The 25,664-nt window shown below is 43.9% G+C and overlaps 1 protein-coding gene across 1 annotated transcript in view; it reads left to right on the top strand.

Moving 5' to 3' along the window:
- The window catches only part of LOC102932601 (acyl-CoA (8-3)-desaturase-like), a 48,064-nt gene extending 27,714 nt beyond the window's left edge, over positions 1–20,350 (top strand). The window contains exon 7 of the transcript XR_006291973.1: positions 12,955–20,350. The gene's annotated coding sequence lies outside the window, so the exon portion shown is untranslated. The remainder of the gene's footprint in view (positions 1–12,954) is intronic.
- Positions 20,351–25,664: the final 5,314 nt, after the last annotated feature.

The raw sequence follows: 25,664 nt of genomic DNA, 5'->3' as shown, positions 1-25,664 counted from the left end.
GTAGCACCACAGTCTGAGTTAGCCAGCCCCGGAGAAAGATACCTCCTACAGCCATTTCAGATACAAGCAACAGGTTGCAATGGGATGACATCAGATTAGTGCCTTTTTTTGCCAGGTTGATTAGCTCAAATTGTAGAGCACTTGCTTTGTGTAAGACCTGTGAGGGCATTGATGCCTGTATTTTCCAGCCTGCTCTGCTGTGGTAGGGGGAGCCACCCTTTTCTTATTGCTTTGCTCAAGACCCTGGAGTCATCTCTGTCTCACTGGCACCAGACACGTCAGTTGAAGGTGAGAAATTAGCTCAAGCAATAGAGTAAGGATGGTCTAATAGTGGAGGGATTCAGCCAGGATTCAGGAGACCCCAGTTTCAATTTCTTGCTCAGTCAACAACTTCCTGTATGACCAAGGAAAAGGAACATAGGGTACATCTGAACTGCACTGTAAGCCCAGGCTCAGACTCAGGCTCAAGCCCAAACTCCCCTTGCCTTTACACGCAAGTTCCACAACACGTCACTGAAGTAAACTGCGAGACACAACTAGCACAGCCTAACTCTAAGTAATTTATTCTGTATTTGACAAAAATACATGAATGTCCTATTGTTTTAAGACAGGTTTCACAGTAGCAGCCATGTTAGTCTGTATTCGCAAAAAGAAAAGGAGTACTTGTGGCACCTTAGAGACTAACCAATTTATTTGAGCATAAGCCTTCGTGAGCTACAGCTCACTTCATCGGATGCAGAAAGTGGAAAATGCAGTGAGGATGTTTTATACACACAGACCATGAAAAAATGGGTGTTTATCACTTCAAAAGGTTTTCTTTCCCCCAACCCCACTCTCCTGCTGGTAATAGCTTATCTAAAGTGATCACTCTCCTTACAATGTGTATAATAATCAAGGTGGGCCATTTCCAGCACAAATCCAGGGTTTAACAAGAACGTCTGAGGAACAGTGGGGAGGGGGGGTAGGAGAAAACAAGGGGAAATAGATTACCTTGCATAATGACTTAGCCACTCCCAGTCTCTATTCAAGCCTAAGTTAATTGTATCCAATTTGCAAATGAATTCCAATTCAGCAGTCTCTCACTGGAGTCTGGTTTTGAAGTTTTTCTGTTGTAATATCACAACTTTCGTGCCTGTAATCGCGTGACCAGAGAGATTGAAGTGTTCTCCAACTGGTTTATGAATGTTATAATTCTTGACATCTGATTTGTGTCCATTTATTCTTTTATAGATTCATAGATTCATAGATATTTAGGTCAGAAGGGACCATTATGATCATCTAGTCTGACCTCCTGCACAACGCAGGCCACAGAATTTCACCCACCACTCCCACAAAAAAAAAAACCTCACACCTATATCTGTGCTATTGAAGTCCTCAAATTGTAGTTTAAAGACCTCAAGGAGCAGAGAATCCTCCAGCAAGTGATCCGTGCCCCATGCTACAGAGGAAGGCGAAAAACCTCCAGGGCCTTCCAATCTGCCCTGGAGGAAAATTCCTTCCCGACCCCAAATATGGCGATCAGCTAAACCCTGAGCATATGGGCAAGATTCATCAGCCAGATACCCGGGAAAGAATTTTCTGTAGTAACTTGGATCTTACCCCATCTAAAACCCATCACAGGCCATTGGGCCTATTTACCATGAATATTTAATTACCAAAGCCATGTTATCCCATCATACCATCTCCTCCATAAACTTATCGAGTTTAATCTTAAAGCAAGATAGATCTTTTGCCCCCACTACTTCCCTCGGAAGGCTATTCCAAAACTTCACTCCTCTGATGGTTAGAAACCTTCGTCTAATTTCTAATCTAAATTTCCTAGTGGCCAGTTTATATCCATTTGTTCTTGTGTCCACATTGGTACTGAGTTTAAATAATTCCTCTCCCTCTCTGGTATTTATCCCTCTGATATATTTATAGAGAGCAATCATATCTCCCCTCAACCTTCTTTTAGTTAGGCTAAACAAGCCAAGCTCCCTGAGTCTCCTTTCATAAGACAAGTTTTCCATTCCTCGGATCATCCTAGTAGCCCTTCTCTGTACCTGTTCCAGTTTGAATTCATCCTTCTTAAACATGGGAGACCAGAACTGCACACAGTACTCCAGGTGAGGTCTCACCAGTGCCTTATATAACGGTACTAAGACCTCCTTATCCCTACTGGAAATACCTCTCCTGATGCATCCCAAGACGACATTAGCTTTTTTCACAGCCATATCACATTGGCAGCTCATAGTCATCCTATGATCAACCAATACTCCAAGGTCCTTTTCCTCCTCCGTTACTTCTAGTTGATGCGTCCCTAGCTTATAACTAAAATTCTTGTTATTAATCCCTAAATGCATGACCTTACACTTCTCACTATTAAATTTCATCCTATTCCTATTACTCCAGTTTACAAGGTCATCCAGATCCTCCTGTAGGGTATCCCTATCCTTCTCTAAATTAGCAATACCTCCCAGCTTTGTATCATCTGCAAACTTTATTAGCACACTCCCACTTTTTGTGCCCAGGTCAGTAATAAAAAGATTAAATAAGATTGGTCCCAAAACCGATCCCTGAGGAACTCCACTGGTAACCTCCCTCCAACTTGACAGTTCACCTTTCAGTAGGACCCGTTGTAGTCTCCCCTTTAACCAATTCCCTATCCACCTTTCAATTTTCCTATTGATGCCCATCTTATCCAATTTAACTAATAATTCCCCATGTGGCACCGTATCAAACGCCTTACTAAAATCTAAGTAAATTAGATCCACTGCGTTTCCTTTATCTAAAAAATCTGTTACTTTCTCAAAGAAGGAGATCAGGTTGGTTTGGCACGATCTACCTTTTGTAAAACCATGTTGTATTTTGTCCCATTTACCATTGACTTCAATGTCCTTAACTGCCTTCTCCTTCAAAATTTTTTCCAAGACCTTGCATACTACAGATGTCAAACTAACAGGCCTATAATTACTTGGATCACTTTTTTTCCCTTTCTTAAAAATAGGAACTATGTTAGCAATTCTCCAATCATACGGTACAACCCCTGAGTTTACAGATTCATTAAAAATTCTTGCTAATGGGCTTGCAATTTCTTGTGCCAATTCCTTTAATATTCTTGGATGAAGATTATCTGGGCCCCCCGATTTAGTCCCATTAAGCTGTTTGAGTTTCGCTTCTACCTCAGATATGGTGATGTCTACCTCCATATCCTCATTCCCATTTATCATGCTACCATTATCCCTAAGATCCTCTTTAGTCTTATTAAAGACTGAGGCAAAGTATTTGTTTAGATATTGGGCCATGCCTAGATTATCCTTGACCTCCACTCCATCCTCAGTTTTTAGCGGTCCCACTTCCTCTTTCTTTGTTTTCTTCCTATTTATATGACTATAGAACCTTTTACTATTGGTTTTAATTCCCTTTGCAAGGTCCAGCTCTACTTGACTTTTAGCCTGTCTCACTTTATCCCTACATATTCTGACCTCAATAAGGTAGCTTGCCTTACTGATCCTTCCCTTCTTCCACTCCCTATATGCTTTCTGCTTTTTCTTAATTACCTCTCTAAGATGCTTGCTCATCCAGCTTGGTCTACAACTCCTGCCTATGAATTTTTTCCCCTTTCTTGGGATGCAGGCTTCCGATAGCTTCTGCAGCTTTAATTTAAAATAATCCCAGGCCTGCTCTACCTTTAAACCCATAAATTCTTCAGTCCAATCCACTTCCCTAACTAATTTCCTTAATTTTTGAAAGTCAGCCCTTTTGAAATCAAAAACCCTAGTCGCAGATTTATTTTTGTTAATCCTTCCATTCAGTTTGAACTGAATTAGCTCATGATCACTTGAGCCAAGATTATCCCCTACAACCATTTCCTCTATGAGGTCCTCATTACTCACCAAGACCAAATCTAAAATGGCATCCCCTCTAGTCGGTTCAGCAACTACTTGCTGAAGGAATCCATCAGCTATCGCATCTAGGAAAATCTGAGCCCTATTATTATTACTAGCACTCGTCCTCCAGTCTATATCTGGGAAGTTAAAGTCTCCCATGATCACACAGTTTCCATTAGTATTTACTTTATTAAAAACATTAAAAAGGGCTCTATCCATATCCAAATTAGATCCCGGCGGTCTATAGCACACCCCAAGCACTATCCCAGGGGAGGCTCTAATAGTTTTCTTCCCCAATTTAATTTTTGCCCAGACAGACTCAGTCATACCCATTTCATCGCTTCTTATTTCTTTACATTCTATCTTATCATTGATATACAGTGCTACTCCACCACCTTTACCTTTATTTCGGTCTTTCCTAAACAGCACATACCCTTCAATACCTGTAGCCCAGTCATGACTACTATTCCACCAGGTCTCTGTTATACCTATGATATCTGGTTTCACTTCCTGCACCAGTAACTCTAGTTCCTCCATTTTGTTACCTAGGCTCCTTGCATTAGTGTACAAACATCTTAATTTTTGCTGTTTAGCCTCACTCACATTCTGTACCCTATTAGGCACGGTTATTTTACTACCAGTATAACCTATTAGACTTGTATCTACACTGCCCTTCCTCCTACCTACAGCTGTATCCACTCTTACTTCATTTTCTTTCCACTCTATGCTGAATTCTGGCGTGGAGATTACCTGGACATCTCCCAACCATCTCCCCCAAATTCCTAGTTTAAAGCTCTCTTAATCAGTTGTGCCAGCCTCCATCCTAGAAGTCTATTTCCTTCCCTACTCAGATGAAGTCCATCCCGAGAGAACTGTCCTCTATCCATGAATGCCTCCCAATGGCCATACATCCCAAAGCCCTCCTTATAGCACCACTGCCTAAGCCATCTATTGATAGTCATAATCTTGTCACACCTTTGTTGCCCTTCTCTAGGAACAGGCAGAATCCCACTAAAGATCACCTGAGCCTCAATTTCCTTAAGTGTCCTCCCCAGCCTAGCATAGTCTCCCTTAATACTTTCCAGCGAGAATCTAGCCGTATCATTTGTTCCCACATGAAGGATAATTAGGGGATTCTTTCCCGCTCCCTTTAGAATCCTTTTCAACCTCAGGTCTACATCCCGTATCTTAGCACCCGGAAGACAGCACACCCTCCTATTTTCTGGATCAGCTCTTTACGTAGAGACTGTCCAGTTTGACCAATGTACATGGCAGAGGGGCATTGCTGGCACATGATGGCATATATCACATTGGTAGATGTGCAGGTGAACGAGCCCCGGATAGTGTGGCTGATGTGATTAGGTCCTGTGATGGTGTCCCCTGAATAGATATGTGGGCACAGTTGGCAACGGGCTTTGTTGCAAGGATAGGTTCCTGGGTTAGTGGTTCTGTTGTGTGGTATGTAGTTGCTGGTGAGTATTTGCTTCAGGTTGGGGGGCTGTCTGTAGGCAAGGACTGGCCTGTCTCCCAAGATTTGTGAGAGTGATGGGTTGTCCTTCAGGATAGGTTGTAGATCCTTGATAATGTGTTGGAGAGGTTTTAGTTGGGGGCTGAAGGTGACGGCTAGTGGCGTTCTGTTATTTTCTTTGTTGGGCCTGTCCTGTAGTAGGAGACTTCTGGGAACTCTTCTGGCTCTATCAATCTGTTTCTTCACTTCAGCAGGTGGGTATTGTAGTTGTAAGAATGCTTGATAGAGATCTTGTAGGTGTTTGTCTGTGTCTGAGGGGTTGGAGCAAATGCGGTTGTATCATAGAACTTGGTTGTAGACAATGGACCGTGTGGTGTGGTCTGGGTGAAAGCTGGAGGCATGTAGGTAGGAATAGTGGTCAGTAGGTTTCTGGTATAGGGTGGTGTTTATGTGACCATCGCTTATTAGCACCGTAGTGTCCAGGAAGTGGATCTCTTGTGTGGACTGGTCCAGGCTGAGGTTGATGGTGGGATGGAAATTGTTGAAATCATGGTGGAATTCCTCAAGGGCTTCTTTTCCATGGGTCCAGATGATGAAGATGTCATCAATATAGCGAAGTAGAGTAGGGGCATTAGGGGACGAGAGCTGAGGAAGCGTTGTTCTAAGTCAGCCATAAAAATGTTGGCATACTGTGGGGCCATGTGGGTACCCATAGCAGTGCCGCTGATTTGAAGGTATACATTGTCCTCAAATGTGAAATAGTTATGGGTGAGGACAAAGTCACAAAGTTCAGCCATCAGGTTTGCCGTGACATTATCTGGGATACTGTTCCTGATGGCTTGTAGTCCGTCTTTGTGTGGAATGTTGGTGTAGAGGGCTTCTACATCCATAGTGGCCAGGATGGTATTTTCAGGAAGATCACCGATGGATTGTAGTTTCCTTAGGAAGTCAGTGGTGTCTCGAAGATAGCTGGGAGTGCTGGTAGCGTAGGGCCTGAGGAGGGAGTCTACATAACCAGACAATCCTGCTGTCAGGGTGCCAATGCCTGAGATGATGGGGCGCCCAGGATTTTTAGGTTTATGGATCTTGGGTAGTAGATAGAATATCCCAGGTCGGGGTTCCAGGGGTGTGTCTGTGCGGATTTGATCTTGTGCTTTTTCAGGGAGTTTCTTGAGCAAATGCTGTAGTTTCTTTTGGTAACCCACAGTGGGATCAGAGGGTAATGGCGTGTAGACAGTGGTGTTGAAGAGCTGCCGAGCAGCCTCTTGTTCATATTCCGACCTATTCATGATGACAACAGCACCTCCTTTGTCACCCTTTTTGATTATGATGTCAGAGTTGTTTCTGAGGCTGTGGATGGCATTGTGTTCTGCACGGCTGAGGTTGTGGGGCAAGTGATGCTCCTCTTCCACAATTTCCGCCCGTGCACGTCAGCGGAAGGACTCTATGTAGAAGTCCAGTCTGCTGTCTCGGCCTTCAGGAGGAGTCCACCTAGAATCCCTCTTTTGTAGTGTTGGTAGGGAGATCTCTGTGGATTAGTATGTTGTTCAGAGGAGTGTTGGAAATATTCCTTGAGTCGGAGATGTCGAAAATAGGATTCTAGGTCACCACAGAACTGTATCATGTTCGTGGGGGTGGAGGGGCAGAAGGAGAGGCCCCGAGATAGGACAGCTTCTTCTGCTGGGCTAAGAGTATAGTTGGATAGATTAACAATATTGCTGGGTGGGTTGAGGGAACCATTGCTGTGGCCCCTTGTGGCATGTAGTAGTTTAGAAAGTTTAGTGTCCTTTTTCTTTTGTAGAGAAGCAAAGTGTGTGTTGTAAATGGCTTGTGTAGTTTTATTAAAGTCCAGCCACGAGGAAGTTTGTGTGGAAGGTTGTTTTTTTATGAGTATCCAGTTTTGAGAGCTCATTCTTAATCTTTCCCTGTTTGCTGTAGAGGATATTGATCAGGTGGTTCCGCAGTTTCTTTGAGAGCGTGTGGCACAAGCTGTCAGCATAGTCTGTGTGGTGTGTAGATTGTAATGGGTTTTTTACCTTCAGTCCTTTTGGAACGATGTCCATCTGTTTGCATTTGGAGAGGAAGATGATGTCTGTCTGTATCTGTACAAGTTTTTTCATGCAGTTGATAGATTTCCACTCCATATGGCTAAATGAAGTGCCTTGCATAATGACAGGTTTCAGAGTAGCAGCCGTGTTAGTCTGTATTCGCAAAAAGAAAAGGAGGACTTGTGGCACCTTAGAGACCAACCAATTTATTTGAGCATAAGCTTTCGTGAGCTACAGCTCACTTCATCGGATGCAGAAAGTGGAAAATGCAGTGAGGATGTTTTATACACACAGACCATGAAAAAATGGATGTTTATCACTTCAAAAGGTTTTCTCTCCCCCAACCCCACTCTCCTGCTGGTAATAGCTTATCTAAAGTGATCACTCTCCTTACAATGTGTATGATAATCAAGGTGGGCCATTTCCAGCACAAATCCAGGGTTTAACAAGAACGTCTGAGGAACAGTGGGGGGGAGGAGAAAACAAGGGGAAATAGGTTACCTTGCATAATGACTTAGCCATTCCCAGTCTCTATTCAAGCCTAAATTAATTGTATCCAATTTTCAAATGAATTCCAATTCAGCAGTCTCTCGCTGGAGTCTGGTTTTGAAGTTTTTCTGTTGTAATATCGCAACTTTCATGTCTGTAATAGCGTGACCAGAGAGATTGAAGTGTTCTCCGACTGGTTTATGAATCCTACATGCCTCCAGCTTTCACCCAGACCACACTACAAGGTCCATTGTCTGCAGCCAAGCTCTACGATACAACCGCATTTGCTCCACCCCCTCAGACAGAGACAAACACCTACAAGATCTCTATCAAGCATTCTTACAACTACAATACCCACCTGCAGAAGTGAAGAAACAGATTGACAGAGCCAGAAGAGCCTTGGTCTGTGTTTATAAAACATCCTCACTGCCTTTTTCACTTTATGCATCCGATGAAGTGAGCTGTAGCTCACGAAAGGTTATGCTCAAATAAATTGGTTAGTCTCTAAGGTGCCACAAGTCCTCCTTTTCTATTGTTTTAAGAAGCAGGAAGAAGTGTTAAATTGCGGAAATGAAGAAAAGTGCAGGTGCATCTTTTCACTGAGGCATGCGCTGATCATTGTTATAGCTCCTTAACAAAGGCTTCATGTCTTGGCTGCAGAGTTCAGGAGTTTTCAGGGAGAAACGTACTAGAGCTTTCTTCATAAGATACTGTGGCCAAATGAGCTATAAGAGCCCGCTCCCTTCCCACTGTAGTCACTGTACTACATTATTCATTACATTGTAACAATTTCCCATTGATTGATTTATTCAGCATGTTTTGTGCTACTGAACCAGCTCCCTGGCTGGCTTAATAATAGGGAATAGGGTTTAAAAGAGGATGGAAATCCCCGAGCTTCAGCACAGTAGCCAACCACTAACTGATAAGATTGGGATGAAACTTCCCTTACGAGCAAGTTTTTGAGTAATTGTCCTACTATGGGGTTTCTTCCACCTTCCTCTGAAGCACTTGGCTGGCCACTAAGAGGCAGGATGCTGGACTAGCTGGACCACTGCTCTGATCGAGTATGGTAATTTCTATGTCAGTAAATTTATGACAATATTTATTGGAGAAGCTTGATTAAAGTTTTAATTATTTAGCCAGCTCTACTTCAAGTGATGCTGTGTCACTCAAGGTTCTGGATAAGTAGATGTGGGCTCTCTGCTATTCTAAGCACAGCAGGGTCTAGGTATTTTCTCTCCCTTCCGGAACTCCTTGAAAAGTACTACTTACCTTCTGTTTCTGTTCTACAAGCATTACTCAGCGTGATTGTTACACTTGGGTACTTTTTTCTCCTCATTAGAAATTACTTATAAATTCACAGCTACTCTCTCCCACCTCATACTTTCATACTAAGGACCCTATCCTGCAAACACTTATGTTTAATTCTAAGTGTGTGGGTTGTCCCACAGATTTCAAAAAACATCAAACATATCTGCAATCAACTCTAAAATGCACATAGGTCTCAGAATCCAGAGGATACTTCATCACAATGATAACAACTTAAAGATCCAATTTTTGCTGTACATTGCATTTAAGTATACTTCACAGGCTCCGTACACTAAGGAGGAGTGAACCAGTGGAGAAAAATAGCTGGTTTGAACCGAAGTTCAGATTTTGAATCAAATTTGAGCTTTTGTTTGAAATTTGGAGTACAGCCCCCACTTCTTTCTCCAACAAGCACTTTACTTTAATACAAAACAAAAACAAACAAAAACACCTACCTTGGGATTTTTCAGACCAGCCAGTCTTGGCTGGGCAGGCAATCTGCAAATCTTGTGGTGAGCATGAGGGCTTCTCCTGGGTCAAAAATGGGAGTAATATCTCCTGGGACACATCTGGGCCTGGTAGCCAAAGTCTTGAATGGATCAGCCTGAAAAAGCTTGAAAGTCAGAAAACTAGAACTGAGAACTCTTCCATGTGAAAACGCCACAGGGCGATTAGGCCTTGACAAAGTATTAGGAAAAGAGAGCTGAGCATGTTTTGGAGGTTACAGTGAAGGAGCTTGGATTCATCTGTGTCAAAAGATGGATGAGGGAAGGTAGAATGATCCACTTTTGCTTCTCTTTGAAAAGGGACAGAGGAAGAGGTGAGACAGATGGAGGTTTTCCAGGCTGGTGGTAATCCAACGCTTTGGATGGATGTAGGTATCAGTATCTGCAGGGCACTAGCTTCCCTCTGGCAAACTCCAGTTGTTAACTAGAGTTGCAAAATCTATATTAGTTTTATAGAAGAGAGTAGCCTGTGAGCAACACAGGGATCATTTTATCTTAAACCTCAAACTTTTGTGCATAAACATGCAGATTTTTAGCCTCCTAGTAACACTGAGGGTTTTTTTCAATGTATGGTAAAGATGAGAGGAGGTAATTTCATCGTATCTCAAAACTGGTAGCCAGTTTGTTACTATCCCAGGAACATATTATTTCTTGTGCCTTTTTAAAAGTGATGGAAATATTATACTGGCAGAGTATGGAAAGAGGCCACTTTCCTTATATTGATGTGTCACCACCAAGACTAAAATCACCCTGTGTTCAAATCTGCCCTCGTGCAGTATTCTTGCCAGCAAGTTAAAGAAGTATGGGCTGGATGAATGGACTATAAGGTGGATAGAAAGCTGGCTAGATCGTCGGGCTCAACGGGTAGTGATCAATGGCTCCATGTCTAGTTGGCAGCCGGTATCAAGAGGAGTACCCCAAGGGTCGGTCCTGAGGCCGGTTTTCTTCAACATCTTTATCTGAATGATGGGATTAATTGCACCCTCAGCAAGTTCGCAGATGACACTAAAATGGGGGAGAGGTAGATACACTGGAGGGTAGGGATAGGATCCAGAGTGACCTAGACAAATTGGAGGATTGGGCCAAAAGAAATCTGATGAAGTTCAACAAGGACAAGTACAGAGACCTGCACTTAGGAAGGAAGAATCACATACACCGCTACAGGCTGGGGACCAACTGGCTAAGCAGCAGTTCTGCAGAAAAGGACCTGGGGATTACAGTGGATAAGAAGCTGGATATGAGTCAGCAGTGTGCCCTCATTGCCAAGAAGGCCCAATGGTATATTGGGCTGTATTAGTAGGAGCATTGCCAGCTGATCAAGGAAAGTGATTATTCCCCTCTATTCGGCACTGGTGAGGCCACACCTGGAGTACTGAGTCCAGTTTTGGTCCCCCCCGACTACAGAAGGGATGTGAACAAATTGGAGAGAGTCCAGCGGAGGAAAATGAAAATGATTACGGAGCTGGGGCACATGACTTACGAGGAGAGGCTGAGGGAACTGGGCTTATTTAGTCTGCAGAAGAGAAGAGTGAGCAGGGATTTGATAGCAGCCTTCAACTGCCCGAAGGAGGGTTCCAACGAGGAAGGAGTTAAGCTGTTCTTACTGGTGGCAGATGACAGAACAAGGAGCAATGGTCTCAAGTTTCAGTGTGGGAGTTCTAGATTGGATATTAGGAAACACTATTTCACTAGGAGGGTGGTAGAATCTCCATCCTTAGAGGTTTTTAAGGCCTGGGTAGACAAAGCCTTGGCTGTGATGATTTAGTGGGTGTTGGTCCTGCTTTGAGCAGGGGGTTGGACTAGATGACCTCCTGAGGTCTCTTCCAACCCTAATATTCTATGAGTCTATGATAACGTCACAGGTCTCTCCTGGAAATAAGCCCTGCCAGCAATAAGAAACCTGGCTGCAATAAAAGGGAAAAAAGTATGTTCTTCCCTGATGGAAAGGTCTCGGATTTGCAGCAGAAAGGACCTGGAGCAGCCTAAGCAGCCCTGAGCTAGGAACCCTAAAATGAGCCAGTCCTGAGTAAGAGAACTGGTTTGGATTTAATCTCATTTCTTTGTTTGATAAAGTTCAGTCCCAGGAAATGGTGAGTTTTGCCTCAACAAAGTAAGGCAAAGTATAGATTTTAGAGCAATAGAAATAGAAAGTGTCAGTGACCTGTTACAAGTGTCTGCTTTTTATATTCGATATTGTAATGGAATTACTTCTTCTAGTATATTATGATCTATGCCTTGATTCCCCTCCCACTTACACTAGTCTTACCCAGTGTCATTCCACTTACTCATGATTCTCACAAGTGCGCAAAGGGAATTGAGCCCCTAACGCACTAGAAATACAAAATATAAATATAAGATGTTATAAACTCTTTACTAGATGCCCATCATCCTGGTGTCTAGGCATGATAGTTGGGAGGTGAGAGGGGTCTGAAACCCCAAGGTGAATCAACACTGAACAGAAGGTTCTTTACACTCCATTGAACAATTTGTGAGGGTGTTTTTCGTCATAGCAACTGTAGGTGGCAAAGACAATCCTTGACAGTTTCCATGGTGAACTTTTCCCCAGACTGTTGCTGTCAATTCAAAAGGGAACATTCTGAATACATTTATTTCAGGTCGATGAAAGCAAACTGAGCACTGAACTGTCCACAGTCTTTGGGAATTAAACACCAATGTGGTTCACTGACAACCTTGGTTACTTTTGGGTGACTGAAAATATCTCCACTGGAAAAAGTATTTGCAGAAAACAAACACAATAGGAAAATGCTAGTTACTGAATGTGAAACATTATCAAGGCCTAAGGCCCCATGGGATTCATGCTGTTCTGGATATGATAGAAATACACTCAAGGATGGCTCCAACACCAAACAACATGCAAGAGGGTTCCTTTCCTTTTACTACCCTCAGTTAGGAATCTACAGTGCTGAAACCTTGCATTTAGCAGTCCCTGGTTTCTCTGGGTCACAATTGCCCAAGGCTCAATTTTTAAATTTTGGCCTCTCTGCAGGCCCCAGACATCATGGTCTAAATTTATATGCTGTCCTTTTGTGAGGTGAAAATGGGTATAGTTCAATGCTATGAAAGCAGAATTACTGTGGGGATATATACTGACCCAACCAGGGAAAGCTCCCTGCACAGAGTGTTCTAGCCATGGACAGAAGTAATCTGTGCAAGGGATGGAATTCCCATACCATAGATCATGTGAGTTTCAATGTGCTGACCATATCCTCCCAGATTGGAGTACGCTTTTCTTGTCTCTTTCACAGAAGACCAGAGGAGTGCATTTCGGAGGACTGTGTCACTCCACACCTCATACATACTGAAACACAAGAGAGGTGACCTGGATTTGACTACTTGACATCTGAAAGGTTTTAAAAAAGGGTTTGGGTTTGCACTGAGGTTTCAGCAAGTTCTTCCTCATAACTAGTTCCCCTCTCCTGATTCAGAGCTGAGTTTTATACTCTGGCTGTCAACTTGGCCAGCTGAAGTTCCCCTATGCTAGACATTTCCCATGTGGGGTAGAGCTGGTTCAGGTAGAAGGATTGCCCCACTGCAGGCAGTGCCTTGGCTGTATAACCTAGTAGAGTGTCCACAGCCAGAGAACCACTGTGCTTTTGATGCATCAAGATGCCACACTGGCCCTTAAAGCCGTGAGTACTCAAGTGCAAATTAGGATAGTCCTGAGGCCTCTCTAATTTGTGGTGGGGCTGAAGAGACTCTCCACTGGCATAAAACCACCTCCACTCCAGCTTCAATCCTGGCAAGGGCCAGATTATGATCTTCTGAGGCCCTAAACTATGTTGAGTGTAAGAGGCCCCGTACCATAAAAAAAATGAATTTATTATTTTCACAGAAAGGACATTGAATATATAAACATGAAAGCTTTATATTTGGATATATACAAAGGTGTAGTTGTAAACATAGAATAATAATCTTCATTTTCAGCAGCCCTCTCTGTAATGATGACATGACAAAATAAATTGTAGACAAATTCTTTGAACTAATTGCGTATGTAAGTAAAGTAGAAGTAAACAATACAATATAAAAAATACAAAATAAAAAAATATAGTAAATAATACAATTTACTAGAAGAGTTCTCAGGAAATTTTTCTTCTCTGTTGGGGCATCTAAATTGTGGAATTCCTTTTCTGAATGCGCTATGAGACTCTTAGAGGATATAAGAGGACACTAGAAGATACAAGAGGCAATAGAGGATATAGGCTGCATATAACCCACAAGCTTAAAGCTCAACTATTAGTTATATTGATATGAATTACACCTAGGTAATAAGCAAACCATCGGAAAATTGTATGCGGAATGTATTTTTCCAATAAATTGATTTGTTTTTTCATAGACAGTTATGCTGAATTACCTAATATTGGTACTAAAATTTGAAACCAATAAAAAATTAATTTTATATTATAAATATTGAGATTTATATATCTACACAACAACAATATAGATGTGTGTGTGCGTGTGTGTGTGTGCGCGCCAAAAACCTTTGTTGTTTCACCAGGATATTTCTGTGAAAGTTACTGCTATTTGTCTATGTTCTCACAGGAAAACAAGAGAGGATATATAATTTTTTTACACCATGAATAAGGAAAATTATCCTTCTTTTCATATGAATAAATGAAAAAAAGTTTGATTAATTTTATTAAGGAAATACAAAGTTTATCCACAGTAGATATAAAATATATTGACAAATGTTTATTCCGATTTAATTTTTGCCACAAAACAATGAGTTGTTGGGATTTTTCTTTTGCCATACTATAAAAATGCAATATATTATGCATATGATATGTGATTTATAAGACTATATAAGAATTTTTACATCACATACTACCTATAATAAAATATTATCTTGCACACTCCAAACCTGCCAAGCAGAAAATCTCAGTCTTTTTTCTTGGCAGACATCTCTTTTCGTGTTTGCTTCTCTGTCCTCTGTCTCCCCAAAGACCACTAATTAATCTCATGTAAACACCTTGGACACACAGTGTGACAACAAGCTATATGCACGAAAGAGAAGGAAAGAATTTACCAGAAAAAAGACTGGTAATCTCTAGACAGGCATTGAGAAAGTGAGAAAAACAAGTCTATATTCAAGCAAAGATAATGAATTTTATAGGCTTTAATAGCTTATAAATCATATATGCACATAGTTTGAAATAACTTGCTCACCAAGTACTCAGAATATTTTGATATATATATATATCTTCTTTCACTTCTCTCAAAACCCTCTATCTATCCTTTCGTCAGCACTCTGACATTTACTTTGAAGGTTCCCAAAACTGATGGCGGGAAGCCAACACAAATTTATCCTCCTCAAGATCCACTCGACCCAAGTCCATAAGACGGTCACCTGCACACTCAATCATGTGAAGCATGGGTAACACATGAAGCAGAAAGTGACGTGCACACTAAAATACACAATTGTCCATATGTACAGACCCAAAGAAGAAAGAACCCACGAACCTACAAGTAGGAGCGTGGCAGGGCGGCTTCACGACACTGCCCTTTCCGACCTCACATTTTCCCTGATTTTATCAGCAGTGAGAATATTAATTTTTTTATTTATTTAAATAAGTTATGAAGGCACGGTCAGAATTTTAGCAGGAACAGCTGGCCACAAAACGCTGCCTTGGGAGACTGATAGCAGACTTACTTGTAGAAATAATAATTTTACAAGTGCAATTATCGTTTTTTTCTCAGCCCTGGCCTCCCGCCTGTCAATGATAAACAATTAGTGAAGGGTAAGGATAGGGTGTGGGTATTTGTGTAGCCAGATGTGTATATTTTTATAATATTTGAATGAAAATGTCTATATAGAGAGAGAATATTCTTTTTCCCAAATCTCCTTTATTTATCAACCGATTTTGATAAAATTTTAAATGGAGTCAGTTTTGGGTTTTTTTAGAGGCCCCTCATATTGTGAGGCCCTAAACTGTAGCTCAGTTAGCTTATACCTTAATCTGGCACTGGCCCTGCCCCAGTCAACACTCAGCCCAACCCAAGGATCGTCCTTAATACTTGTATTCAAATAGGTCCAAATCCTAAGAGCCGCTGAGCACTATATTTTACTCTCAATAGGTCCTTCGTCATTCTCTCACCATGCACACATCCTCTGTCATAATACAAGAACCAGGGGACATTCAATGACACTGAAAAACAACAAATTTAAACTGATCGAAGGGGAAGTATTTTTGTCAAACACAGAAATCACCTGTGGAACTCATTACTAGCAAATATTGAGGCCAAAAACATGTAAGGATTAAAAAAAAAAAAGAATGTTCTCCTTTGAGTGATTGAGCACATAGACATTCCACTGTAGGTGTATATGGACCCAATGCACTCAAGTCAGAGTCTTTCAGCCACATCTGCAGGCAGCACATGCGCCCCCACTGTCTTCATGCACCAAGCCAAGGATAAAAAGGGGCAAGGTTGCTGCCTCTGTCTCAGGTCCTTCTGACCACCATGGGAAAGAGCTGGAGCTCACTGGCGCTCTTTGAGTTTTGGTTAATCAGCGTTCAGGAATTCTTGTATTGTCTGTAGTTGTTGCTTAATTTAGTGTAGTTAGTAATGTAGTGGTTTATCTGGTGTTTGTGACATACTGTACCTCAGGGGAGCGCCCTATAGCCCCCATATTCATCATTTGTATATAATTATGACATTGCATTGTGACATTGTGAACTCACCCCACACTGGACCGGGAAGGGTTAACTCCTCACTGTGGGTAGAGGAAGCCACGCCCCCACATCCCTACCAGGCCTGCTCCAAGTGTAGCAGCAGTATAAGAGGGAACCCAGAGACCCCGAAGACGCACACATCACAGATGGGAGTGACAAGGTAGGAAGTAGCCCCGGGGGGACGACAAGTCAGCGTGTTGTGGATGGATCCCCACTGACCCAGTGGTGGACTCACTTGCCACTGCAAGGGCCCTGGGTTGGGACCTGGTGGAGCAGGGAGGGCCTGGGTCCCCCTACCTGGCTGCCACCCCCCCCTCCCGGGTGGCAACCCACACACACACCCCCGCTAGGCCCTACAGCCCCTCCCAGAGGGCCATCCTATTGACTCTGGCCTCTAGGCCATACAGCCATGCCCAGAATGTGACCCTGTTGGCTCTGGATGCAAGGCCATACAGCCGTGTCCGGAGGGCGACTATATTGACTCTGACTGCTAGGCCATACAGCCACGCCTGGAGGGGTATCTCCATTGACTCGGGCTGCTAGACCTGGCTGCTGGTGAACTCAGTGGATCATTAATGATTCTGGCCACTAGAGCTTACTGCCCTGTAGACCCAGGGTATCTCTATTGACTTTGCCCATTGGGCCTTACTGCCTTGCAAACCCTGGGGTACCCCTATGGATTCTTGACACTAGTCCTTACTGCCTGCCAGAGAAGGGCTACCCCCCAGATGTGGGTCACATTACCCTATTGCCCTGTGAAACAAGGCGATTCTATAGACTCCGGCCATTGGGCCTTAAAGCCCTGCAGATCAGGGCAGCTCTACAGACTCCTGCCCTTAGGTCTCATGGCCTGGAGACCAAGGGTAGCTTGAAGGATGGCGTGAACTCACTGCACTGGACGTGGTCTCTCCCACCCCGTCATATGCATATAAAGCATGCCTTGTAAGGTATCATGGGAAAGGTTATGATCCTTTGAAACCCACTGTTCCGACTAAATATGTGTATCTTTAATTAATATGAAGTTATGAGAATTGTGTTGTATGGTTGTCACCAAAATATGTTGTGGGTTTGGGAAGTGCCGATATTATCTCCCCCAAAGACAATAGCAAGGGAGGTAACCAATGCCCGGGCAGATGCCAAACAGACATCACCAGCCATTGTCCAGCAGAGGAGTTTCAATTCAATGACTCACTCACAGGAGACACACCAGGGGTATTGCTTCACCCTGTGACTCAGCAATGCCCACCAGACATGCCTGGTCGACTTATGTTTTCCAAGCACAGGGACTAAGGGTATAAAACACAACACAGTGGCCCCAGGCTTTGCCTTTTCTCCTCCCCTACCTACACTGCAAGCAACAAGACTGCTCAGAAGACTGGAGACTCCAACAGAGAAGACTGACCCAGGTTTCAAGGGTGAAACCTGCGTACTATGAACTGCAATATCCAGTGGGATGAGAAAACTGCTTGGTCTAAATAATGCCTAGTGTCTTACAGGTTTAAGATTTAGATTGTGCACTTGTTTTGTTTTCTTTGGTAACTATCTCTGACTTTTTGCAAATGACTTATAATAACTTAAAATCTATCTTTTGTAACCAGTAAACTTGTTTTACTGTTTATCTGTACCAGTGAGTTTGCCTGAACTGTTTGGTAAATCTGCTCAGGTCACAAAGGCTGATGCATGTCCACTTTCCATTGATGAAGTGGTGAACCAGTTAATAAACATGCATTGCCCAAAAAGAAGGTCTTGAGCAGTGCAAGACGGTATATTCCTAGGGTACCAGGCTGGGAGCTGTGGAGGTTTGGCTGGTGCCTTTCTCTGTGTGATTCGTGAATGACTCTGGGAGCATTCACGCAATCTTGCTGGGTGTGGGGTTCCACATGCAGTTGTACTGAGTGGTAACAGCACCTGGAGGGGTTTGCTGCTTGCCACTAGTAAGTCATTGTGAAAGACAATCCAGAATAGTGAGTAAAAGGGGCACAGCGGTTCCACAGTCCCAGGCTGCACCCTGGGGGGATCCCAGTGGTGCAATGAGCTGGGTAAATACACAGCTTGTACTGAGCGACATTTGCACTTCATACACTGGTGTAGGGATTTTAAGTGAGATTCAGGTGTGGTGGCTAAGGACAGTCAAGAGGAGGCTACCAGTTTGTAATTTTCTGTTTGCTTATTTCAGGAAAGGGAAGTAGGGACAGAAAAGCAGGAAAATGAGTGAAAGCAGTGAAGCCATTGAGAAGCTGGAGCTGTTTAGACTGCAGGTTGCAGAATAAGAGAGGGAGCACCAGAGAGTATTGGAGCTAAAGGAGCTCAAGATAAAAGAGAAAGAGAGAACCTGAGAACCAGAAACAAGCACATCTAAGGGCCCCAGAACTAAGAGCTAGAGAATCTGAGGAGAAAGAAAGAGATAGAAAACACCAACTGGACCTGCTAGAGAAGCAGGACCAGAACCCATCGACCCCAACGATTCCCACCACTCCAAAAATCCACAATTGGGACCATTTATGTCCTGCATACAATGAAGTAGATGATATTTCTGAATATTTGACTACCTTTGAAAGGCTGTGTGCAGTGCATGAAATCCCTTACGCCAAGAGAGTTCCTACCTTGATTGTGAAATTAACTGGTAAAGCTCTAAATGTATTCAATGAACTGCCCATTAAGGATGCTTTAGGCTGTTATAAATTCAAAAACACTGTTTTGCAAAGGTTTCAGATTATCCCTGAAACATACAGAGTTAAATTTAGGAATCTTAAGAGGGATATTGGCATGTGTAATGGGGAATATGGGGGGGGGGGGAGATTTGATGGGAAAATGGGTGAGGGGCAAAGGTGTTACAAGCTTTGAGGGAATGTTTGATCTTGTTGCTCAAGGGCATTTCCTAGGCATATGTTAAGTGTCTATGGGACAAAAATGTAAAGTCTGTGGATGAGATGGCATCTTTGAACAGACATGGGCATCTATTGAAAGCAAACCACCAAAAGAGGGGTTTAAACCTGAGGGGAAGGGAGGGTCCCGTTTTATCCCTAGCAAGAAGGAGAGGGTTTGGGAGTCTGGATGTAGTAGTAGGATTTTGTTTGTATTTTGTACAATTTAGAATGAAGGATAACGAATAATGAGATAATAATGTAACATGTATTAATGAATGACTTGACCATATCCTGCCAGCCACCCTTTTTGAATAGCAGAAAGGAGTGGCCTAATGCACTACTGCTAGAGATGCATCAGCCAGAATTTCTTTGTGTCTGGACTGATTTCAAGGCAGTAACAGACCTTTGAGGGTCACCACTTTGTTGTAGGTTTAGCATTTTAAAATAAGTAAAAGAATACCATGATTGTTTTCTTTTGCATTGCAACTTGATGTTCCTGTTCAAAATGTTCTGTGTAAATTAATTCTGTTTTGTGTGTGAATGAGGAATGTGTGTTATAAGAGATAAGTGTGAAGGCCATTCTAGGGAGGAACCGGAGACAGACGCAAGGGCGCCAGGAGGCTGTAACACTCCCCGATTGAAATATCACAGGAGTGCAGATTGATGACTGTAAAGATGAGACAGGCAACTATCAGTTGGGACAAGATAGCTGTGATCAAAACCAGCATCGGATAACTCCCTGAGGAACTTGATGAAAGAACAAGATAAAGGGTGAGAAGGACAATTTAAGAAAACAAGCACTCATCAAACAACAATTGATTACAGCATGACGGTGCAAAACTCATTGGTCCCAATGAAGGAAAATCACTATAAGAACAGGGTGCCTTGCCATGAAACTTTGGGTTCGTCCTGCCAAGACTTGCCTGGAGCATCATGTTGCGACTGACAGAACCCGGCTCCTTCCTACCTGTGATCAACCTAGCTGGCCACTAGATTGATCCAGACTCTGGACTGGTAACTATAACATTGACGGGCAGGACTTTGTGTGTGTGGTGTGATTGAATGCATATGCTAATTGTTGTATCTTCAATAAACACTGTGTATTGTCTTTTACCCTGAAGAAGATCCTGTGTGCTTCTTATAAGCATAACACAGACATTCCCCTCCCACAAAAACATCCCCTTACTGGTAATTCCTATCCCAAACCTCCTATCAAGACAGAGGAGCCCAGAAGGTGCTACCTCTGTAATTCCACTGAGTACCTGAAGAATAGATGCCCAAGCTGAGGGAAAGTAAGCCCCCACTAGCCCATGTTAGTCCAGCTTTCCTCAGCACAGAGGCCCTGGAGGGAAACCAGACAGGAACACCCACATCTTACCTAGCAAATTTTGTGGGGACCCCATACAGTATTCCTTCTTGCTACTGATCACCAAACTAACAGTCCTAGCCTTGTGGAAGAAGTCATTCCCCACTAGCATGTCAATTACTCACACAATCAGATCACTTTCCAGACCTTCCTATGCCACATGGATTTTAGCTAGTGGTACGGGGAATCTAGTTTCACCCACCCCCACAATCATAGAATCATAGAATATCAGGGTTGGAAGGGACCTCAGGAGGTCATCTAGTCCAACCCCCTGCTCAAAGCAGGACCGATCCCCAATTAAATCATCCCAGCCAGGGCTTTGTCAAGCCTGACCTTAAAAACTTCTAAGGAAGGAGATTCCATCACCTCCCTAGGTAACGCATTCCGGTGTTTCACCACCCTCCTAGTGAAAAAGTTTTTCCTAATATCCAAACTAAATCTCCCCCACTGCAACTTGAGACCATTACTCCTTGTTCCGTCATCTGCTACCACTGAGAACAGTCTAGAGCCATCCTCTTTGGAACCCCCTTTCAGGTAGTTGAAAGCAGCTATCAAATCCCCCCTCATTCTTCTCTTCCGTAGACTAAACATCCCCAGTTCCCTCAGCCTCTCCTCATAACTCATGTGTTCCAGTCCCCTAATCATTTTTGTTGCCCTCTGCTGGACTCTTTCCAATTTTTCCACATCCTTGTAGTGTGGGGCCCAAAACTGGACACAGTTCTCCAGATGAGGCCTCACCAGTGTCGAATAGAGGGGAACGATCACGTCCCTCGATCTGCTGGCAGTGCCCCTACTTATACAGCCCAAAATGCCATTGGCCTTCTTGGCAACAACGGCACACTGTTGAGTCATATCCAGCGTCTCATCCACTGCAACCCCTAGGTCCTTTTCTGCAGAACTGCTGCCTAGCCATTCGGTCTCTAGTCTGTAGCAGTGCATGGGATTCTTCCGTCCTAAGTGCAGGACTCTGCACTTGTCCTTGCTGAACTTCATCAGATTTCTTTTGGCCCAATCCTCCAATTTGTCTAGGTCCCTCTGTATCCTATCCCTACCCTCCAGCGTATTTACCTCTTCTCCTAGTTTAGTGTCTTCTGCAAACTTGCTGAGGGTGCAATCCACACCATCCTCCCGATCATTTATGAAGATATTGAACAAAACCAGCCCCAGGACCGACCCTTGGGGCACTCCACTTGATACCGGCTGCCAACTAGACATGGAGCCATTGATCACTACCCATTGAGCCCAACAATCTCTACCATTTGGCCAGCAGTATACTAGTATATATCATGCCAGTATATTGGGTTTCCGGAGGAAGGTGTTGAGGCCCCAGAAACTGCTCAGGGGAATGGAGAAAGTCTCTCTGCTTCTCCTGCAGCAGAAGGCAGCAGCCTGCTTTCAGGTGGGGGAGGGGCTGGGATGAACTCCTCCACGCCTGAGGAAGACCGCATACACTCAGGACCAAGGGCAGGGGAAATGTTGTCTGTGACTGAGGATGCTGTCCCAGTTGTTAGCTGTCTGTCTTTTGCTCAGCTGCAAAACCAAGGGGAATGGGAAGAAGTTTTTTAAGGCTCATGGGAAATTGTGTAGAGAGGCTCCTGTGGGAAAGAACAAAAGCCCCGGGCAACCCTTTAAGCAGTTGCTTGTACCCAGCCAACACTGTGGGGAATTAATGTGGCTAGCACATGATAGTCCTTTTGCTGCTTACTTGGGGGTACAGAGAACATATGACAGGCTAAAGAGAAATTTCTACTGGCCAGGAATACAGAATGATGTAAAAGATTATTGCGGGTCTTGTGAATTGTGCCAGGACAGCAAGAAACCTATAGGACCTCAGAAAGTTCCTCTGTGTCGCTTGCCCATGATACAGGAGGCATTCCTAAGGGTAGCGATGGACATCGTGGTCCTTATGCAGCATCCCACCCAGAGAGGGAACAGTATATCTTAGTAGTAGTGGATTTTGCCACCAGGTACCCTGAGGCAGTTGCTCTGACTAATGTTGAAGCTGAGACTGTGGCAAAGACCCTTCTCGCTATATTCAGCAGAGTGGGTTTCCCTAAAGAGATTTTGTCTGATCGAGGGGAAAACTTCATGTCACAACTTTTCAACGAGTTATGGAAGTTGTGTGGGGTGAAACAGCTTAAAACTGCCCCATATCACCCACAGGCCAGTGGCTTGGTGGAAAGATTCAATGGGACCTTAAAATCCATGCTAGGGAAGTACACTAAGAAAAGGGGCCAAAATTGGGATAAGTTATTACCATTTCTGTTGTATGCATACAGGGAGGTACCCCAAGATTCCACAGGGTTGTCCCAATTTGATCTTTTATATGGAAGAAAAATGAGGGGGCCCCTTGATCTCATTAGAGATCTCTGGGAGGGGAACACTGAAGTAAATGAAGAACCAGTGACTGAATACGTTCAGAGGTTCAAGAAAGAATTAAAAGACATGATGGAAATCGTTAAACCAATCTCCAAGACAGTCAGTCCAAACAAAAGGCATGGCATTACAAAAATACTTGTAAATGCATGTTTGAAATGGGGGATTTGGTGATGGTGTTAAGTCCAGTGAAAAAATATAAGATGCAAAACTCTTGGGAGGGACCCTGTGAGGTAGCAGAAGTGGCAAATGAGGACACATATCAAGTTAAAAAGCCCCTTGATGATGCTGTCTCACAGCTTGTGCATGCAAACAGGCTGAAAGCCTATCACAGCAGGGAAGCCATAGTAAACCTGATCTGTTGCAGGGAAGGGGAAATGGAGGCACATCCCCCTTATTGATTTAATGGCTGAATGCCAAGATGGTTCAACCATAGAAAACGCTGAAATCTGCAGTGAGTTAACGCCAACTGAAAGGGGGGGAGGTGTTGTCAGTGCTACAAGGATACAGTGAGGTGTTTTCCACCAAGCCAGGAAAACCACACGTTAACCCACAAAATCCTTACAAAAAGGATACAGCCACCCCCTTCCAGGCCTTACATGGTCACTGACAAGGTGAAAGAACAAATCTGTACAGAGCTAGACAATATGTTGGACCTGGGAGTAATTAAAGAGTCTGACAGCTCTTGGGCATCCCCTGTAGTCTTGGTCCCTAAAAAGGACAAAACTGTAAGAGTCTGTGTCGACTACAGAAAGCTTAATGCTGTTACAGTACCAGATGCATACCCTTTGCCTAGGATTGATGACATGCTGGATATACTGAGCAAAGCCAAATAGCTCAGTACTTTTGATCTAACTTGAGGTTACTGGCAAATCCTTCTGGATGAGGATGCATAGAAAAAATCCACTTTTATCACTGACATTGGCCTCTGTGAATTCACAATGTTACCTTTTGGTCTGGTCAATGTTGGTGCGACCTTCCAGAGACTGGTCAACAAAGTGCTAAGTGGTTTACAAAATTTTGCAAGGGCATGCATAGATGACATAGTAACTGGGCATACAATAGATGACATAGTAACATAGATGATGTTCAGTAACTCATGGGACACCACCAGGGAATCGTGCTTTGACAGCTCAAAGAGGCTGGTCTAATCATAAAACCCTCTACATGCAAAATAGGAGCAGCCAAAGTCCTTTATTTAGGACATTGAGTTGGAGGGGAACAAATATCCCCGAGCTGCTCAAAGTAGAAGACGTAAATTGGCCTCTGTGCCTCAAACTAAATGGCAGTTCCAATCATTCATAGGCCTAACAGACTACTACAGAAGGTTTGTGTGTGAGTTCAGCGACATTATATCCCCCATCACGGACTTGTGCAAAAAGCACCAACCCAATAAGGTGGTTTGGTCAGAGGCATGCCAAAAGGGTTTTGATAAGATCAAGATACTCTTGTCTGGGAAACCCAGAATAGTGAGTAAAGGCGACACAGTGGTCCCACAGTCCCCATTTACACACCCGGGACCCCGTCACAGTGTTTACTATGCAGAAATCTACAGGTTTCAAATAATGTGCCAACATGCAGAGCTGTGATCTCTATAAGTGACAAGCACAAAAGTTGCCCAATGTGCTTAGTGGAGGAATGCGTGAGGAGTAAATGTTCCACTTATACTTCCTTCCCGACAAAAATGAAAAAAACAGGGGATTTAAACTGGAAAGCACACCTTCTCAAGGAGATGGTGCTTCCCTCTTTAAGCCTGACCATGAGAGAATGGAGCGTTAACCCAGGAGGAGTCCCCCTGGTTGCCCCAGCCTCTAAGCTGAAGTCTTCTGAGAAATGTCACTCATCTTCTCCAGCGGCTTCTTCAAAGTGCTCAAAATCCTCATAAAAAGGCTCTGAAAAAGCCCTGGGGATCAGAGTCCAGATCTGTTCGCAAGCCCTGACACTGACACGTACCAGCACTGTCAACCCCAGTGCCAGCAGGGCCATCAAGACAGATGCCTTTGCCCCTACGGGAGAGACCTTCAACTCCAGCATCATCGGCTCCTGTCGGGGGTTGGTTGAGTGGTCTGGGCCGACAGCACTGCCTCCTGGTGACGTTCTGGGATAAAACGCTTCATGGTGAGAGCCCAAAGGCTGCTTTCCCTAGCAAAATTATCACAGGGTAGTGTGACCCCCTGGTGAGAGTCTGAAGGCTGTTTCGCCGAGCAGCAATATCACAGGGGAGTCTCGCTAACTGGTGAGAGCCCGAAGGCTGCTTTGCCTAGTGGCAATATTACAGGGGTGCGTCACTCACTGGCAAGAGTCCAAAGGCCAATTTGGCTAGCAGCAACAGTTTAAGGGTAGCGTTACCTAATGGTGAGAGGGGAGGGGGAGCAGAACCCGGGCCCACTCTACTGGGTTCCGACACAGGTCTCTGCAAAGCAATAGACAATATACGTAGCTTAGGCTTGGGATCCCTCCCGGCTTCCTCCCTGCTTTGTCTCCAGAGCCCGTTCCCCTAGAGACAGCAAATCGTCGTCCTCAGCTCCTGCGGTTGACAGATTTCCAGCCGTTTGGCTGAGAGGTTCAGTCCCTGTCGCCTGGATGGTGTCTTCTCAGCTGCTGCACACAACTGCTCTCCTCAGTGAGCCCAGACTGAGCTGAGTTGCTCCCTTTTAAATGCTACCACCCCAGGCAGC

The sequence above is a fragment of the Chelonia mydas genome, chromosome 6 (assembly GCF_015237465.2).
Source record: "Chelonia mydas isolate rCheMyd1 chromosome 6, rCheMyd1.pri.v2, whole genome shotgun sequence".
In the NCBI taxonomy this organism is placed as follows: domain Eukaryota; kingdom Metazoa; phylum Chordata; order Testudines; family Cheloniidae; genus Chelonia; species Chelonia mydas.
This window is presented reverse-complemented; position numbering and strand designations above follow the sequence as displayed.